The following is a 6,000-nucleotide window of genomic DNA, read 5'->3' on the forward strand; positions in this document are numbered from 1 at the left end:
ACAGGAGCCTGACAAACCACCGGGATCTCGGGGCTGCTTGTAAATCTGAGACCTTCCCGACCACCCGGTGCCAGCCCCAGTCCCGGTCTCTCCCGATCCAAAATCCACAGCACCATCTCCTGGGCAGCAGCAGAAATGCAGTGCCCTCGGAGGAGGAGATGCTGGGGCTGGAGAGTTGGACTGTTACACGGAAATGTAAGAAAAAGACCCTGACAACACGGAAATGAAACAAAAGAGTTCAAGAGAGAGTTCCTCCAGGCCATCAGAGAATGGTTGGGTTGGAAGGGACATTAAAGATCATCCAGTTCCAACGCTCCTGCCATGGGCAGAGACACCTTCCACTAAGACCAGGTTGCTCTGAGCCTCCCTGGTCTTCAACACTTTCTGGGCACAACTTCTCTGGGCAGCCTGTTCAGGTCCACAGGCTGGGCAGGATCAAGCTGACCTCAGTGTAGTCTAAGATGATCTCTGGAGGTCCCTCCCAGCCCCTACCTCATCTTTCCTGTGGTAATTAAGTCTGATGCTACACATCAGTAAATGCAGGACCAGGGATGTGAAAAGGCTGCCTTGGTCCTTTCCCTGTCAGTGCCTCACAGTGTCCCAGATGCCACCTCAGACACACCTTAGCCTTGCCTCAAGGCACCCTGTTTGTTTTCATGCCCATTTAAGCTCAAATAAATCAACCTGCTGTCCAAGTGGATGGTCAAGGAGAGAAATGGGGCAGTGATGAAGAAAATCAGACTGAAATATGTTCAGCTCTCCGTGCAAAGTTGTCTCTTTGGAGATGATTGTCAGCTTGGTGGATTCAGCCTCCAGGTGCATGCTGCCCCTTGCTTCCAGCAGCCCTCTCTGGGAATAATCAAATAACGCTGCAAAGGCACCATCAGTAAGTCTCTGTGACAGTCCCAGACAGGACTAAGGATGCTAAAAGCTTCTGTCAGCCCTCAAGCATTCCCTGGTCACTTGGTCTCAGCCTCAGAAAGGAAGTTGTGTGTGGGCTTTGTGCTACCTGGACTGTTCTTGGCAACCAAGGCTGTGCTGCAAAACACTCTGAAAGCCAAAGTGAGAGGGAAGGGAAGGGAAGGGAAGGGAAGGGAAGGGAAGGGAAGGGAAGGGAAGGGAAGGGAAGGGAAGGGAAGGGAAGGGAAGGGAAGGGAAGGGAAGGGAAGGGAAGGGAAGGGAAGGGAAGGGAAGGGAAGGGAAGGGAAGGGAAGGGAAGGGAAGGGAAGGGAAGGGAAGGGAAGGGAAGGAGCCAACCTGTAGGCAGTCTTTCTCATACTTCAGTGAAGGAAAATACAAATAATACCCAGTAGGAAAAAAAAAAAAAGTGGTCTAAAAGAGGGAAAAGTTCTCCTGCCCTGCCTGCTGTGCAGGCCCTGTGGGAGTGAAACGTGAGCTGCTCTCCCTGCTCTGCCAACACTGTGATGGTTTAGAGGGCGTTTTAGGGGATGCTACTCTCCAACTTGGGGGCATAAAGAGCAAACCTAATTCTGCAAGAAAGCACCTTACCACCCCTGATTACCATAACCAGGAGCACACACCTTTAAATCAAAAGTGGGTTGAGTTGGAAAAGGTTTAAGTTTTTTCAATAAATTACTTTTTATAATGACTATAAAAGTTATAGAGCACGCAGAGACTTGCTGGAGGTAGATGCTTTACTGTCCCCTGAATTGCTGGGAATACTTCCTGAGACATAAAGCTGACAATCAGCCATCAGAGTGTGCTGGGGAAAAAAAAAACAACCACAACCATCATCCAGCAAGAGATTAAAGCATGAATTTAGCAAAGGAACCCAGGAAGGAAATCCTTTGTTCTTTCTGGTTCTGTCTCGTGGCAGCCAAAGGGGTACAGTGGGAAGTGGATTTGTGCTTTAATGGCAAAAACAGGTGAAATATAGAAAGAATCAGAAGAAAATGATGATTTTTTTCCCCCTCCAGTTAAATATGTGGATTTTTGACTCCTGTTGAGCTGCATTTCAGCACATTCTTATATTTGGTGCCAATGAGAAGTTATTAAACATATAAAATGGCCTTATTTATAGAGCAGCATAACAGCACTGCCGGTGCTGGTGCCTCCATTTCTCAGCGCAGCAGCTCCTGAGATGTGCACAGATTCCAGATGATCTTTTAATTATGAGGGGAAGGAGGGAATTGATGGGAATAAAAGGGGTTTGTGCCCCTACAAAGAAGAGAACAAAAGGAGCACGGGTTCTCAATTAGCAAAAGAAAAATAAAGCACAATGAGGACAATCAGCTTGGTGGTTGGAGTCGATGGGAGAAGGCTGCGAGGAAGGTTGGAGGTGAGAAAATGAAGGTCGTGGAGCTGAGCATCTCCCTGTGATGTGTGGCATGGGTTGCAAGGGGAATTAGCTAATGAACTTATCCAAACCACTGGCAATTATTTTCAAGTGTTGTGGAGAATGAGTGAGCTCCAAGAGGCCTGGAAAGAAAGGGGAGCAGTGTTACTGGCCTTTAAAAATGGCAGGGGAGGAGGAGGAGAAGGAGTGAACCTGTCACCTACCATCTGCTAAGCCCAGGCTCAGAGTGGATAAAAATATTAAAAGCCAAAAATCCAAAGCACTTAGGGGAGCACAGAGCCCCAGCAGATGAAGAAGAGAAGAAAGAGACACACAGAGGCAGCTTTTTCTGCCTGTAATTGTAACGTGGTGACTGGAGGGAACAGAGCAGGTGTAATCTATGTGCCTCCTAACCTATAGATTTGGATATATGGGCTTCAGTAAATTAACCAGAGGCTAGCAGTGTGCCCCAAAAGAAACTAGAATAAAAATCCAATGTAATTTGGGGGCTTTTAACCCACAGGCATCGTATCATGTACCCAGGAGGTGATAGATGTCTCTCTCAGAACATGATTCTGATGAGAAAGCAGCTCAGCTGCTGCTTGCAGATTTAAGGATGTTCAGTACCAATAAAGGTGAACTGGAAAGAGTTCAAGAAGCATGGAAGGAAAAGGGAAGGCCTACAGAAACTGTCTGGGGATGAAATATGAATGGAGCCTGACCAAATAACAGTGCGAAGAATAAGTTCAGTTCTGCTTTCTTGGCAGTGGAAAGTCTCCACTGTAACCAAAATAAGGTCAACTGTGAGAATGAAACCAGGCAGGGGAAAAGTTCATGGTACATGGCCAGAGCTCTGCCTCCTGATCCTGCTGAGACCCATCAAGACATTCAGCTGAGGGACCTGGGGCTGTGGAGCCTGGAGAAGAGCAGACCCAGAGGGGATCTGATCAGTGCTCAGCAAGAGCTAAAGGACCTGTGCAGGGCAAGAGGCTGGGGCCAGACTCTTGTCAGTGGTGCCTAGGGACAGGACAATGGGGAAGTGGACACAAACTGGAACCCAGGAGGTTCCATCTGAACAGGAGGAGAAAGTTCTTCGGTGTGAGGGTGCTGGAGCCCTGGAGCAGGCTGCCCAGAGGGGTTGTGGAGGTGCTTAGGGACATGGTCTGAGTTGTGTACAGGGAGATGTTTGGCTATGGTTGGACTCAATGACCTTAAGGTAATTTTTCAACCACACTTTTCCCCTTCTGCTCATCAGTGAGATGAATCTGGAGCCAATGACAAGATTTGTGCAGCTTTGTTTTAGCTATAGCTTCAGGATTACACTGGAAGTGTGAGACCAGGCGCAGGAAGAAGCATGGAGCCTGCAACACATCCTTCCCATGTTCATGCTGCTGATTCTGATTCTCTGATAAAGTTAATTGACTGAGTCAGGGCAAATTTGCTCCACACCTGCTCTGGACAGAGCAAGCTCAACCAGCTCTAATCAATCACTCCCACCAGGAGACTGGCACAAATGATTCTTGTTCAGCTGGTGCCAGTGCCTGGGCTTGGTGGCACTGGTGCAAGCCCAGGATAAGGCTGTTGGATGCGTGAGTCACCCTGAGGGAACCACAGCAGGCTCTGTCCCAAAGCCATTTGAGTTTTCATTCTTCAAACAGTTCCTTGAACCTTTCCAATGAGCTTTGCTGCTCTCAGTGCCATCAAGTTGGTGTTTTGGCAGAATTTCCTTCAGAAAAACTCTATTTGGTGCATTTATGACCTGTCCATTACCAAACTGGTGCTAGGGAAGGCTGAAGGATCTTCTGCTCTCATGCCCACATTCAAACTCCTCAACCAAAGGCTTTCAGCAAGGTGGGATGGCCATGGATCAGGGGTCTGTGAGACTGCATGGCCAGCAGGACAAGGGAGTGGATTCTGCCCCTCTGCTGTGCCCTGCTGAGACCCCCGCCTGCAGTGCTGAGGCCAACTCTGGAGTCCTCAGCACAGGAGACATAGACCTGTTGGAATGGGACTGGAGGAGGCCACAGCAATGATGGGAGGGCGGGAAGCCCCCTGCTTTGAGGCCAGGTGGAGAGAGTTGAGGTTGATTAGTCTGGAGAAGGTTCCAGGGAGACCACCTGGTGACCTCTCAGTGCTTAATGAGGCTGAGAGGAAAACTGGGGACAGAGGTTTGAGCAGAGCTTGTTGTGACAGGACAAGGGGGGATGGTTTGAACTCAAAGAAGGAGATCTGGACTAGAAAAAAGGAAGACATTTTTTATGCTGAGGGTGGTGAAACGCTGGACTGGGTTGCTCAGAGACGTTGTGGTTGCTCCATCATTGGACACATTGGAGATCAGGTTGGATGAAGATTTGGGCAAGCTGATGTAGTGAAAGATGTTTCTGTCTGCACCAGATACACCAGCTGTGAGCCCCAGATGCACCCCACATCATTCTGCTGCCCCCCACATCATCCTGCTGCCCCCCACATCATCCTGCTGCCCCCCACATCATCCTGCTGCCCCCAGTTTCACTTGACTGACAGGTGGAGCCCACAGTTTTGGACTTGGGTAGCAGTCGCAAGCAGCGACTACTGTGGCGCAGGTAATGACCAGCGTGCTGTGGAAGGGTGGGGGATAAGGGGTGGAACCCTCTCCAGGTGTTGCTGGGACACCATTCTGGGCCAGCCATGGGCTGCAGGCTGGTAGCAGATTGGAGTCAGCTGAGCTGAATTGGCTCCAGGTGAATCCCATTCTGTAATCACCCTCAGTATAAAGCGGGAAGGTTGCTGAGGGTGGGCTTCACTTCGCTTGGGGGTCTGCTGCTGCCTGAGCGGCTCCTGGCCCTGCTCTTCCCTCCTGCTCCTAGAGGATGCCTTCCCCTTCAGCGTGGCCACAGCACACTCTCTGGGTGAGTTGAACTTTATCTCCTTTATATTGCTGTTGTGCTTAGCTTGGTTGTTGTGTTAAATCCATTTTTGTTCCTACTGCTGAAATTTCTTTCCTCGCCCTCTGCCCTGTGGGGAAGGGGCCCTCAGGTGACGGGGTGGCTGCCATGGGTCAGCCCTAGATAAGGGCCAAACAGAGGCAGTGAATTGTTTCTACCTTAGCAAGCAATGGTAAAGATGTTTATGGCAAGGAATGGGGCATGGGCTGCTCACTGTCATCACTGAGGGGGCTCTGGAAGCTTCTGCTGGGGGATTGGAGACATTTTCCTTTCAGCGCCGAGTCAGGGAAGCTGCGGATTGAATGCAATGAGGTTGGGGAGCTGGTGGCAAAGTCCAGCGCTAGCTGGTGTCGATGTTGTGCTGTGAGGAGAGGAAAAATCCATCCAGTTTCCAAGGAAAGGTGGGCAACAGCTGCCAGAGCTGCTGCTGGAAGGAAAAAAACCCCTGAGGGGTATTAGTGCAGGGTAGGTAGGGCAGCTTCTTTCCAGAAATGGCTGATAGCTGAAGGAAGGGCCCAGGGCAGGCAGGATTTGGGTTCACAGTGTTTATTTCACAGTTCCCAGGGTTTGGTTTCAGCCTGCACTGTGATTTTTTTAAGTGGCTATAGAAAAAGGTTTGTCCAAAAAATACCAAAAATGAAAGGGGGGGGGAGGGGAAAGGAAGAGAGGAGGGAAAAAGGGGAAGGGAATAATCTGTGAACCGGGAAATTCAAGAGAAATACAAAAGGGATTTTTGTAATGGCTGTGAAGAAACTGAGTGTTCAGGGAGTGTTAAGGATT

The sequence above is a fragment of the Dryobates pubescens genome, chromosome 3 (assembly GCF_014839835.1).
Source record: "Dryobates pubescens isolate bDryPub1 chromosome 3, bDryPub1.pri, whole genome shotgun sequence".
NCBI classification, from domain to species: Eukaryota; Metazoa; Chordata; class Aves; order Piciformes; family Picidae; genus Dryobates; species Dryobates pubescens.